Here is a 14,368-nt window from a genome sequence, read left to right on the forward strand (position 1 = left end):
CTCAATAGTTAAGTAAATAGTTAAACCTTTTCCCGACATGCCTGTAGTAAAACATAAAAACTTGAACAAAAAGATCAAATTCAAAACTTATACACGAAAAAAATTTTTATGCCATCCAAAAAATTTTTTTAAATTATAAAAAGATGAAAGAGCGATGCCTATACAGCGATGCCTAGGACTGCAAATGTACAACCAAGTTAAACAGTACAAAAATTATGTTAAAAAAATCAATCTATATACAGATGATATTACATTTCGATGACTTACATTAAATATTTTGTAAAATTGAGTGTAATGGAGTTATATTTAGTTGGCACTGATAACCTGAACATTTCTATCTGAATTCTCTATGTGTTCATTTGGTTTCGTGTTAAATGATTGCTTTAATAATTGCTTTTTTGGTTAAATATATAGTCTTAATTTTCAGTTGAGAGTGTAATTGCAGCTTTTCACTAAAAGTTGGAAATGCGTATTTAGATATATCTAAATGAATGTACAATAAAAATGCACAACCGTTTTAATGTGCAGAATGAATTAGCTACATTAAAACTACGTAGCAACATTAAAATGGTTAATTAAAACCATTAAAACGGTTTTAATGAACCGCGTTAATGCTGCTAGTCAACTGAATATTTGCTTTTAATGTTCAATTAATATATTAAATAATTTGTAAATAAATTGAAAATTTTCACAGTTATTCAGTTCATGCTTTTATGTTTTATTTTCAACCACTTTATCTAAAACAATGCCTGTATGTAAACTTAAAATTCACTTCCATGAAAGGAGGATTATTAAGTAAAGCCAATTATTATATAATAAAATATATATATAAATTATTAAATCTTGTCTTTTTAATCTTATTAAATCTTTCGACATTTTAAGCTAATGTACATAAGCTTAAAAGGAAAAATAACTCTTTCATCTCTTCAAACGCGTAACGTCAAAAAATATGGCAATAAATTTCTCTAGTATATTTTAGCCTTTCAGTCAGTTTCATATTCTTTAATCTAACTTTTTTATGGCTAATGACACCGTTCTAAAGTTTTTGATTTATTTGCAAAGCAAAGGCAAATAAAGCAGAGAGTGGCAAGGTAAGTTATTCATAATTCAAAGGTTTGAAAAGATTTATGAACAATACATTTTAACATATAAAAGCTTGATAGCCTTTTAATGCACTGTATGAAAATGTCATCTACTAATAGCAGTTATGCGGGAAAAAAATTCCAAATCTGTTTCTTTTCTGTCTAAAGCTAACAAATAGAATTTTTTGGTAGACTCCTACATTTACACTAAAATTGTTTTTTAAATGGTTTACCGAACTTCTTTTATATAAAATAAACTTTACAGTGCTATGAAAGAGATATAATTTCTTAAACTTTTAAACTGCTTATTAAGTACGAGTTCAAATATATTACTAATCCATAGATGAAACCAGCCGCGCAGACGATATAGTGGTTAAGGGACCCCGATATAGTGGTTAAGGGACCCCGATATAGTGGTTAAGAGATACCGAATCGCCCGGACTCGAATCCCGGAGAAGGTATGGCTGTTTGCAAATGTATAGTGTCTTTGCGGCATGAGGAGACTCTAAATACATGGCGAGCCGAAAGTCCTCTCGAGAGGTTGGTGGTAGGGAAAGAGGAGTGAAAGATCTCGTTGTCCCACTGGGATGCTCTCCATCAAAATTGGGGCGGAACTGAGCGAAGTCGTTCTGTCACATGTAGGATGCTCAAGACTCTAGCCGAAGACAGGAGCAATCTTGCTCTCCTTGCCACGATGAATTTCATAATCTTGTTCTGATGTTACTGTCAGACAAGTGAGATAAGTCACAGAACAATAACAACAGATAAAACCAGCTGTTAATTACAAATTTTCATTTTTATTCCATCTTTAAGCACAGTTTCAAATGGATTTATTTCTGAAATTTTGAAATACAGAGTGGCAAATAACACATTAACTGGGAACACATAGTTAATGTTAGTTACAGTTACAACATTAACTGTAACTGGAAAGGTAAACTGTTTACACTTTTTTTACATCTTTTGCATATGACTTCTTTCAATGCTATTCTGTCTGACTCTGCTCCGAGTTAAAAATATTCTTATTTGCTTTTGTGGTGCAACGGTTAGCAGGCCGATGACGCCTATTTAACTCCCAGTAAGGGACAAATGCTCTTAAATTAATTATAAGACATACGAAATGAAAAGTGGTTTATCATTCATTAAGAATAATGACTAACAAATTGACGACCTGATGATGCCTGACGGGAGGACGCGTCCTGTCTTCCATCAGGCGCTTTTGGTTATATGTGGGAGGAGAATGTAAAGAACTAAGAGCTGCTTATATTCAAATATTTCTTGTTCCTAAATTCCTCCTGGCTTCTACAACTTCCTTTTTCATATTTGCCAGAATTTTGAATTTTGAATTTTTTTTCTATTTATTTCATTTTTTGTACAAATTTAACAAACAATTGTTTAACAAATTCAACAAATAGAAAGCGAGTAGTGACAATACTGCTGGAAATAAATTTTACCTTTAGTGAACCATTCGGCAAATTGAAAAATTTTTATCTTTCAGTTTTAATCAATAAATTCAACTACTTAAATGCAACTTGTTGCCACTGTCTGAAATAAAATACTTTTACCTTCCACGCCCCAGCATGTTGTCATTCAGTGAAACGTTAAGATATTTAATGTTATAACCAAAATGCTATAAATCTTATGATTGTTAGCTTCTTAAATATTTGACTCTTTAAAACTTGCATTACGCTGAAGGTATGTATGTGGTATTATAACGCAAGTAGAACGCTTTATTGCTAAAATGCATTCAAATTTTATTATGCCACAATATAAAGCATGCACAGAACTCCTGTCCCATCTTTGAAACGTATCCTTCATTGTCTATCCTCTTCAACATTATTAATTTCATAAAAATCTTTTTATTTTAAACTTTTATTTTCTGAACTCTGTCTTGCCGTAACCACCCTCTTGAAAGCTATTGGGTTACAAACTGCTCCTCTGGTTCGTACGATGTCTCAGCGAAGAATCAGCAATATAGTACTTCTTTGGCCTCGTCTCCGGAAAGGTGCTAGTCCCACTGTCTTTTGAAACGCGCAGTTCATAAGCACGTAAAGCTGAGCTGTGCTAAGTCCCAAAGACATCACTTGGCATAGCTGCGTCAACCTACGTAATGGGTGAACTATTGGTGATCACTTAATAAGATCATTCCCATTTGGGTATGAATTTTCGCCTTTTTTTATTTTGTGATCTCCTAACAGGATGTAGCATCACCCATACATTATCACCAGATTTATAGGAACCCTTATGTCGTTGATGATTATAGTATGTTTTTAGCTTGTCTTATTTCTGTTCAATGTAGTCTTTAATCTCTGCGGTTAAAACGGCAAATTGTTTGAAATATGGAGTTATCTCAGCCAAGAAGTTATCGTTGTCGGTTAGTGCTCTTAAATCGTGTGTAATATCATCTGTCGTTATTAATTCTCTACCAAAATGCAAAAACCCATCTGTGTGATTGAATAGTGGTTTCACACTTGGCAGTGTTCATTGAAAAACGAATCAATCAGTTGCAGTTTTTCTCCCCAGGATCGTGTTCATCTCCGACCAGTATGGTTCGTCGGGGTTTTAGATTCCTATTTTTACGTTCAGGTAGGCTTGCTTGGGAATGATACACAATAATAAGATTTTGTTTAATTTTTCTAGAAAATTGCAAGTTCGTTGCCTAACGGCAATTATGAATTATGACACTTTATTACTAATACAATAAGTTTAAATGAAATACAAGAAAAATGCATATAATTTAATATTGCGTACAAGTAAGTCATGTGGTATACACATCAGATTTTATAATTTTGTTTTTGTTTGCAGTCATATCACGCTAAGGAAATTTTATGACTATTATGTGGTTAAAAATGTAATAGTAAACAAAGAATTATAAAAAGGTTTAAGTTGTTTACATCTTAATTAGCATCAAAATTTCCTGTAATTTGAAGCATACAGGTCATGCACATGCAGATAAGGCACAATTGCAAGTTATCAGATAACACTTGCTTTTTTATCCTTCCTCGTATGGAGAAAAAACAAATATTTGTTAGCTTTAGAGATAACTTCATTGCTAGGACTTTAAATACGCTTATAAATTTAACATTAACATCTCATCTATAAAGAAAATATTAGACTTTATAACAAACAGTTGTGCATCAAATAATAAATTATAACATATATGTGGTAACTGTAACTGTACCTAAGGATTATGTAAGAGCACCATCTAGATTAGGGTGCGGTCAAACGAGACGTGAACGATAGTGAGGGCGGACGTCTACAAAATCTTTTAACAACTATTATTTTACTTTTATTTTCATTCTAATGTAAATAAATAAACCCTAGTTTAACTTCATGAGTTGTAGTCATGTTTATCATCAAGTCTTCCCTGTATATATTCATTTAAAAATTTCGTCGGCGATATCGTCAAGTTTTCTCAACTCTGTAAACCTCTTCTCAGGTGAATTGGATTTTTTTCATTTATGATTGCATAATTATACAGCCGAAAAATATTTTTATCATGTGAACTATTAAGTTGTATTAAAACTTAAAGTTTACTGAACTTCTCGATAAAGATGTAGGCACTGAAAAAAAAAATTAGATCTAATTTTCTTGGAAGTAAAGACCTAGTTATTGAATCGCTTTCTTCTTTCTACTTCAGTTGATTTTATACAATGTTTTGTTCTTTTTGAGCTTGCTTTCAATAACGTGGAATAAGCTAGGTAAAAAACACATTACGTTGATACAAGCTGCTTTTTTATGAGATCAAGCAAAAAGATTTTAATTCATCGAGCACATTACCCAGCGTTAAACCTCTTATTTTACATGATCTGATATTTTGTCTATCGTCATATCAGAGAGACAAAGCGTCATTAGTCATTTCCTTAAGTGTAGTCACAATAAGTTACATTATCCACAAATGATGGCAGTATATTAAAAGAGCTATTTAAAGAATAAGTTGCCGCCTAACCGGTGCAGTGGTTAGCGTTGTTGACTGCCTTGCCGAAGAGCCCGAGTTCGAATCCCGGACAAGACATGGATGTTTGTAAATGTATAGTGTCCGAGCGGCATGGGGACGCACTCTAAATATTCGGCAAGCCGAAAGTCCTCTCGAGTAGTTAGTGGTAGGGCAAGAAGGGTGGAAGATCTTCGAACCCGTTCCCCGGGATGCTCTCCATGAAAATTGGGAACGGAACGGAGCTCAGTGGCATTGTCACCTGTAAGGTGCTCAAGGCTGTTGCCAACCTCAGGCGTAATCTTGCGCTCATTGTCACGATTAATTTCGTGGGCTTGGGCTGATTATAGGTCAGACAAGTGAGCATCAGTCAACCACAACAGTAACAAAGATAAAATTAGTTTAAATTTTGCATTGGTGTGTTTCTCTCATGGTTAGATTCAGAAGAATCATTTTTATGAAATAAGCTAACGAAGTGCATCACTCCTGAGAATACTAGAAGCAAAGAATATTTCTTTAAATATAATCATTTCCAGTATTTCTGAAGAAGGAGTGTTCTCCTACGCTTAAATCTAAAGCACATTCTTTCAAAATAAAAGGTAACTGTTCCGTACGCTTTGACTTTTATGGAAATATAAAAAAGGAAAAGGTAATATGGATGTGCCTAACTTTACCTTTTTTTTAAATTTGGCTAACATATAACTGAATTATTATTTGATATTGTTATCACACTTCGAAACGAAGGTAAAAGGAAACACCTGGAAAAGGGTTATATGCCCGAGAGACACGGCTTTCCCGTCTCTTGCAAGATACTACGTCGTTATGTACGTCACTGTGGCTTCTAAGACCGGTTGGAGATCAAAACTCCTCAAGGTTGAAGGTAAGTTCATAAACATAGAAACCAGTAATGATGCTAAGATATTAAATGCTTTCTTCATATTCATCTGGGAGGGGAAAAATGTATAAGAGCTGATCTTCTTGACATTATAAATGAATTTCTTCTACTGACTGAGTATTCCGTAACGGGATAACTTTAGTTAATGTGTATGTGGTGAAGTGTAAAATAGCAAACGAAGAAAATTGAACACGACTTCAAAGCAAAAGAAACTAGTCTACTGTCTCTGAAAGTAAGTTTTTTATTTTAATTATCAATCAGATTTTTTTTTCCTTAGATGCTTAGGTAGTTGCTTTCTATCTCCCCCCCCTCCCGCTTGAAAAAAAATTTTGTTGCATAACATTTTGTGAAATATTAACCGTGTTTTAACGAATCATATAATTATATTAACATTCTGCATTATTATTACTATAAGGGCACAGCCCCGATCCTGTGCCGGCCGTATGATCAAAATTTGGGACTGGCCAGAGAAAAACAAGTACAAATATATGCAGCAAATCAAAAGCCCAATGTAAGTTTTAGAAAATGCTTATATGAGGTGTAACAGCTTCATGGTGAACTTTACGGGAAATTTTTAAATAGAAATTTAAGACAGAAGAGATAGAACTTCAAAGAATGGAAATGGATAGTTTGACTACGAACATGCAATAGCGTACTATATTCTCCAACACAGTTTTTAATTAACTTCTTTTATACAGATATTGATGCCGTATCGTTAAACGATTAGTTTGTAAAATTATGATCATTACAAATGGCTTTCATCTTTATACTGTTAACAGGATTAATTACTATGGACTAGGGCTAATTACGATGTGTTGGAAGCAATATTAAGTGAAGGTATTGTTAAACATACGAGTATAAACGACGACATTACTACTTAAGTTTACGTGAAGAAATATCCAAATTTAGAAATTTATTTACATCTAATTCAGAAGTATATTGATTTTAAAAAACGCCTTACGAAATTTTAAAGTCTATTTAGGGTAATAAATTAATCTTTCTTAACTTAACAACAGCTTTAATTATATTTTTAATTATTTCTATAATTATGGCCAACCGTGAAAAACATTTTACAGATTAAAATGAAAAAATAAAATGAACGCTCACTACCGCTTTCGAAATTTGGAATCTTTTTCAATTAAATCTCCAACTTGAACAAAAAGGCGATAAGTTATGCTTTGCTTAACTACAGCGATTAGTTAATTTGGTAATGATGTCAATAGAACAAAGTGATATATATAAAATAACAGAAGATGCTGAATATTTAGTGCCTGTTTAATAATATATTTCCTTTAAATTACAGCCATTTAGTATCAATTTATGATATTTTGAATAATGTGTAAACAAAATATATTAGGCGTTTAACGGAATATTTTTAAATGACTTTAAAATGCTTTCGAAAATATCTGTAAAATTCCAGTTTTATTTTTCTTCCCGAAGATGTTTATGAGAAATCTAAATATGGAAAGGAAAATTTCAAATTATGATTGTACAGAACGTTTAGGTTATGCTTTGACTCGCAATAACAATAACTCGCATATTCACTAACAGTCATAATTATGATAACCTTTGCTAATACTATCCTGCATATTTGAACTATTTTTAACACTAATTATACACTATGATCATTCATCACTCTTATTTGATTAATATAACACGTGGAATCTACGTGGTTTTATTTATTCATTAATCTTAACTGTCCCTCTAATCGTAAATTTATCATAAATTTCCGTGCTTAATCACTTAACAGAGAATAATATAGTATTATTGCATACCGAGTGCTACTATAAAATACTTATTGAAAGCGCATATGAACTCTTTTAAGAAAATATTAATATATTTAAACTTTAAGTGCTTGAATGTTTTCCTTTAAGTTTACTAAATTTTAGAACATAAAAATCTATTTTTTTCTCTTTTTTTAACATTGGGAATTTAATTAATCTTACAATACTTAATTAAACTGAGTTATTTTGACAATAAAAGTCATTTATATGTGCAATTTTTACTTACGTAAAAAATTCTAAAAACAGTTTTTTGTATAGAACATACAATGCTGAGGTTTATGTGAATCAAGATTTTGTGCAATACATATAATTCTAGAGTTTATAACCAATAGGTTTTTATAGCACAAATCATTCATTATTTATACTATAAATTGAAGAGAAATTAGCTGTTATGCTTTTAAGAGAATTCATTTATCCCAGGCTTATGTAGAAAACTACGCCGCTGAATTACAGCATCATTTTTGTAACAGCGTTACAAATATTTCAGTAAAAATTTCACTTCGTAGCCATAGAACTCAAAATGGTATCAAATAAATTATTTTTAACCTTCCATACGAATGCATGTTCATGCTTCTATTTCTAATATTCCCAATTCATTTATCAGTTAAGAAGTATTAATGCAGCCATATGTAAAAAAAGGGATAAATACTACTATGAGTCAAAGGAAAAAATAATGCTTAATGTTTCAAAAAGATCGTGCTGTAATATTAATCACGGAACCTGTAAGGTGCTCAAGGCTGTTGCCAACCTCAGGCGTAATCTTGCGCTCATTGTCAATTAATCAATATTAATAATATTAATAATGGCCTTTAATCAATATTAATAATGGCCTTAGAATTTTGATTTTACCTTTTTGTTGGTTATCTCAGAACATTAAGAAATATGTTAAATTGAAATGGCAATAGAAAAACAAAATTAAAATACTTTTTAAATCTTCTTGTCGTTATAGCTGTAGTCATAAACTGTAGTACTTTCTTTGCGATTTAATCTATGAGATTAGGATGCTATGATCTTTTTTGCCCAACTGTTCGATCCTTGTAAATTATTTACAAACCAAAATGAATTTTTAAATATAACATAAAGTGCTAGTCATTATTAGTAGAGTACATGATACGACATGACATTCTTAAAGAGATGCAGGAATAAATGCTTCAAAAACTCAGCAGAAATACGGTCACCGATAATGAATGAACAAATAAATTGCTATAAACATGTCTTTAACTTAGAATCTAAAAACAGTTGTCTAATTGTTCTGCCGTTAGAAACATCTTAAGCAGAAACTTTCTGAAGTTATCAAACCGTTGAATTTTGCTACGCTACTTTACATCTGAAAAGTTTTAGAAACTGTTGCCGTTATGTTATATTGAAAAAACATGTTCCTAATACTATGACGCAAATAAATGATTTTTCCTAGAACTGCAATTACTTTGTAGTTTTTCTTTGCCAATTAAACTTGAATGAAAATGAAGTGTAAAAATGAAGATTGAAAGCTGACACTTGAATGATCGTTTTGCTTTAATAAAACTCGAGCCTTTTGTTCAACTACTGCAAGAACAGGAAAATGTCCTCCAAGTTAAACTTGTAACAACTTTGATGTAAAAGGCCATAACCTTCTATAGCGCCTTTTTGATGTTTCAGTGACAGAATGTGGGACAGAACATTCAATGAAACTTTAAAATTACATTGTTTTTATCATTTTCAGCAGACTTATATGATAAAAATGGTAAATGACTCATCCATTCATAATAATGATTAAGTTCTTAAAGATGCCTCTAGTGAAATAAAAGGAAGTATTGTGCAATACAATGGGAGCAGAATAGTCAAACTATTTTGGCTTGAACTATAGAGAAACGTTTTATTCTTAGTTCATGCGTGAAAATGTGTATATAACTGGCTTAACGTCTCAACAGATATATATATATATATAATATTACAATTCGGATAAAAAACTTATGAGTGCAACAGAAATTTTGTGGAATGACAAAGGGTGATAGAGCTGGTGTATAAAGATGTAGTTGCAATCTGACTGGTAGAGCAATTCATTATTCTTTATAATACAAGTAGTCTTGAAGTAAACATACACAGCTAAATTGGCATAAATATGTGCCCATTCTTTTACAAATATATGAGCATTTCTAAGAAAGCCAAACGGCGGATTGCGGTGATTAGGATGTGGATGCTAGATTATGAATGAAAAAGTTACGGTTTCACTTTTTCTATTGGTTGGTTAAGAATTTCGTTTCGCAAATTTATCTTTACAGTTGGCGAAAGAACTTATGTTTCATTTTTGCTGTTATATGAGTATATATGTCTTCAGAGTTCTTAAATAACCAAATTAAAAAAACAAATGTAAGGGTTATTACAAATCAGTTAGTTATAATTTTATCCTACATATATACACACTCACGCACTTTAAAGTTTATATTCGAAAATTACGTGAATCGATAAGCACTGAAGTAGTAATTTTATTCTTATATAAAACATCGATTCTCACAAAAAAAGAAGATATAGAGCTGAATAATATATACAGACTTGAACTACACCATCATGCTTCTTCAATTGATTCCTGTAAATTATTCAGGAGCAATGTGATAACTAAGCCATTTTACTAGACCTAAAACTTTTGAATTCTCATGGTGAATACAAAATTCTTTAATTAAGAAACGCATTTTTAGACACGCTGGACTGAGAGATTACTTGTTTAGATCAAACATTTAAACTTCTTATTCAGGATTTCCTTTATTTTGATCGATAAAGATTTTGGGTACTGGCTGAGGATTGATGGTTAAGATTTGCTTTCCATTGACAGGAAGGCCAATCGTCACTATCCGTAGCTGTTAACTAGCTCCGATCAATTTCCACTTAAGCAGACGACTTGCATAATTTAACCTTGACTAACTGATATAACTATGATATGATCGTAATTAAAGCAAGTAACCAAGGTTAAGTTATGCAGAATCCATCATTAAATGTGCACACCTCATTAATGCATGATCCGAAAAATAAAAACTCAAAGTTCCTGCAGAAAAATATCTTTTATTTCTCCGAGAAATTTTCCGTGTTTATAAAATCTCAGTTTATAAAATCTTTTCATTTATTATTTAGAATACAAGTATTATTTAACACGCTATCACTGTTAGTATCTCATTCATGTAACTGACATCTTTCTATATTCTAAAAGTTTAATGTTCAGGTCCAGCATAAGAAGTACTCTTAGACTTAAGTAAAATGTATAATTAGATATTTGATTATTTTTTGCTGTACGCAATTTCTTTCATTCTTTCCTTATAGCAGGAAGTCCTTTCGTGTAAAATTTTCCTACCGTAATCTCGGTGTTTTAGTTAACATATTTACTCACCCATTCATCTTGATCTGTATCTGGAAAATCATCTGTTAATTCTCTGTGTGTCTTGCATTCCAATTCATGAAGAGTCTACTTAAGTACAGTCTTACGAAAAATATTTTTCCTTCATTATCAAATACATAATTTGCATAAATTTTCTTATTTGCACTTTTCTATAGAAATAAATTTAATGAATTAAATTTTTTACATCTCATGAGAAATGGCAGCATACTTTTAATCCCTTGTATTTACATAAATTCCATGCCCTTTTTGGTTTCTAAAAGTGAGGGATTTTAATTTAAAAGATAATATTATCTCATTAGTTCATTGGTATGATAAATTCAATATTTAGATTTAATTAATTTATGCAAACATCTTAATTTACTATTGTTTCTCAAAGGTTTTGTGTTAATCCTTTAGGTTACTTTTGCATTGTTATTTTATAGTGTTTTAACTTTGTAATATTGGCTGAAAATCTTTCAGACACTATTAGACTGACAAGCAAATAATCACTTTGCCTGAAATTGCAAAATAAAATCTTTTGAAGGTTTTAAATAGCCTTTTTTTACTGAAGCTTGAATTGAACAGAAAGCTCAAGTTGTGCGTACACTCAAAACTCTTTAGATATTTAAAATAACATAAATTTATATTTACGATTGCAAAAGATCATAGCTAGAGGCTACACATATATTTGGCCTAACTAAACTGACTTAATACGTAATTGGTATTTTAATTCTGACTAGCAAACGGCTAATGCCAGAATATTAAAAAGCAGAGTTGGACGGTAGTACGTAAAGCTTCAAGCGTCGTTGCTAAAAGAGCTATATATAAAACACTCAAAATCCTCACACTAATTACCCTTCAATCTCATTTGCATCTTGTTGATGGCTAACGGAAAGAAGTTACAGTAAAGATTCATCAGTAAAATCAAAGTAAATCGTAAAAATTGGTTAATTAACATAAAATACCTTTCCACCCAGTTGAGTTATTAAATAATTTTACAAAATTTATTTAATAACTCAACTGGGTGGAAAGAAAAAATTATCAGTTTGGGTTTCACCAAGGACCTTCTACCGAGCATCAATATCTGTCGTAAGCAAAACTCTGAAAATATTCCTATAGCTATATATTATTTCTTTGCACACCTGAATGCAATAGTCTCCGTCATAGAACGTGTAGTCAATTACGACAAACTAAAATTGCCATTCTGAAATTTTTTAACATTTAATACAATTCTATTTACAATTATATTTACAACGTAGACACACCTACAATGACATAAAAATTCAACTTATCTGCATGTCAAGAATAAACCTGGAATCCTTTCCTAAATTTGAAAGCTTTTGAAGATCGAACATCACAAACGTAAACACTGAGAACCTCATTTTCTTAATGCAGTAAATTGAAAGAATTCTCTAATATACTCAGCGGTTTTCATTTCGTAGGTTGTGCAACAAACCCCGAACTCAGTTCTATACTGAAGTGACAAAAGTCATGGGTTACCTCCTAATATTTTGTCGGTCCTCCTTTTGCCCGGCGAAGTGCAGCAACTCGACGTGGCATGGACTCAACAAGGCGTTGGAAGTCCCCTGCAAGAATATTGAGCCATGCTGCCTCTATAGACGTCCATAATTGTGAAAGTGTTGACGGTGCAGGGTTTTGGGCACGAAATGACCTCTCAATGATGTCCCATAAATGTACGATGGGATTCATGTCGGGCGATCTAGGTGGCCAGATCATTCGCTGGAATTGTCCAGAATGTTCTTCTAACCAATCGCGAACAATTGTGGCCCGGTGACATGGCGCATTGTCATCCATAAAAATCCCATCGTTGTTTGAGTACGTAAAGTCCATGAATGGCTGTAAGTGATCTCCAAGTAGCTGAAGGTATCCATTTCCAGTCTATAATCGGTTCAGTTGCACCAAAGGACCGAGTCCATGCCATGTAAAAACAGTCCAGACCATTATGGAACCACCACCAGCGTGAACAGTGCCTTGTTTACAAATTGGGTCCATGGCTTTGTGGGGTCTGTGCCACACTCGAACCCTACCATCAGCTCTTACCAACTGAAATTGGGACTCATCTGACCAAGCCACGGTTTTCCATTCGTTTAGGGACCAACCGATATGCTCACGAGCCCACGAGAGTCGCTGCAGGCGATGTCGTGCTGTCAGTAAAGGCACTCGAGTCGGTCTTCTGCTGGCATAGCCCAAGGAAGACAAATTTTGCCGCACTGTCCTATCGGACACGTCCCTCGTACGTCCCACATTGATTTCTGCGGTTATTTGACGCAGTGTTGCTTGTCTGTGAACATTGACAACTCTACGCAGACGTCGCTGGTCTCGGTCGTTAAGTGCAGGTGGTCGGCCACTGGTGGGATGTTATGCCTGAAATTAGATACTCTCGGCACACTCTTGACACTGTGGATCTCAGAATGTTGAATTCCCTAACGATATCCGAAATGGAATGACCCATGCGTCTAGCTCCAACTACCATTCCGCGTTCAAAGTCTGTTAATTCTCGTCGTGCGGCCATAATCACGTCAAAGCCTCTTCACATCAATAACTTGAACACAAATGAAAGCCCCGCCAAAGCACTTAGCATTTATACATTTTCTACCCGATACTACTGCCATCTGTATATTTGCATATTGCTATCCCATGACTTTTGTCACTTCACTGTATATCGCAGTGTTAAAAACTAAAATTAACTTTTTTTTTAGCGCTGATACAAAATTCTATACCATGTTTACCACTGCCGTTGTTGCCAGGTTTACTCTCTCACATACGTGAAAGACACAACAATATCATTGAAATTATTGGATCCTTTAATGAAAAAGTAACTGTCGCTTCTTGCTTCACAGATTAAAAAAAATCTGATGTGTACACCACATGACATCCTTGTACGGAATATTAAATTATACGCATTTTTTCTTGCATTTCATTTAAACTTATTGGATTTAATAAAATATACTTCGCCGATACCGCATAAACCACAATAGAATAAATGCATTCTTTAAAATTCACCCTATTGGTTTACCATAGCGACACTCTGGCACTAGGTTTACTTAACAGTATTATATTTTATTCATATTATAACTCAGAATGCACAAAATTTATATCATTTAAAGAATTATCTAATCGTTGCCATATGTTCTATTCAAATACTATAATAAAGCTAGAATGATGTATAAAATAAACTAAGCAAACAAAACAAAAAAGAAACAGTTTTTCACAGACGATTGAGTACTTCTCATTCAATTAATTCAGTTCTCACTTCGCGACAAGGCAAAAATACATAAAAAGTCAAAATATCTCTTTTAAAAATTACGA

General features: G+C 32.6%; 1 protein-coding gene across 1 annotated transcript in view; it reads left to right on the forward strand.

The window, feature by feature from the left end:
- Window positions 1-5,919: 5,919 nt before the first annotated feature.
- LOC118206074 (clavesin-2-like) overlaps window positions 5,920-14,368 on the forward strand; it is a 311,563-nt gene continuing 303,114 nt past the window's right edge. Inside the window, exon 1 of the mRNA XM_085823573.1 lies at window positions 5,920-6,140. The gene's annotated coding sequence lies outside the window, so the exon portion shown is untranslated. The remainder of the gene's footprint in view (window positions 6,141-14,368) is intronic.

Source organism: Stegodyphus dumicola, chromosome 9 (assembly GCF_044657685.1).
Source record: "Stegodyphus dumicola isolate Sdum_Otavi_A_Nest chromosome 9, ASM4465768v1".
NCBI classification, from domain to species: domain Eukaryota; kingdom Metazoa; phylum Arthropoda; class Arachnida; order Araneae; family Eresidae; genus Stegodyphus; species Stegodyphus dumicola.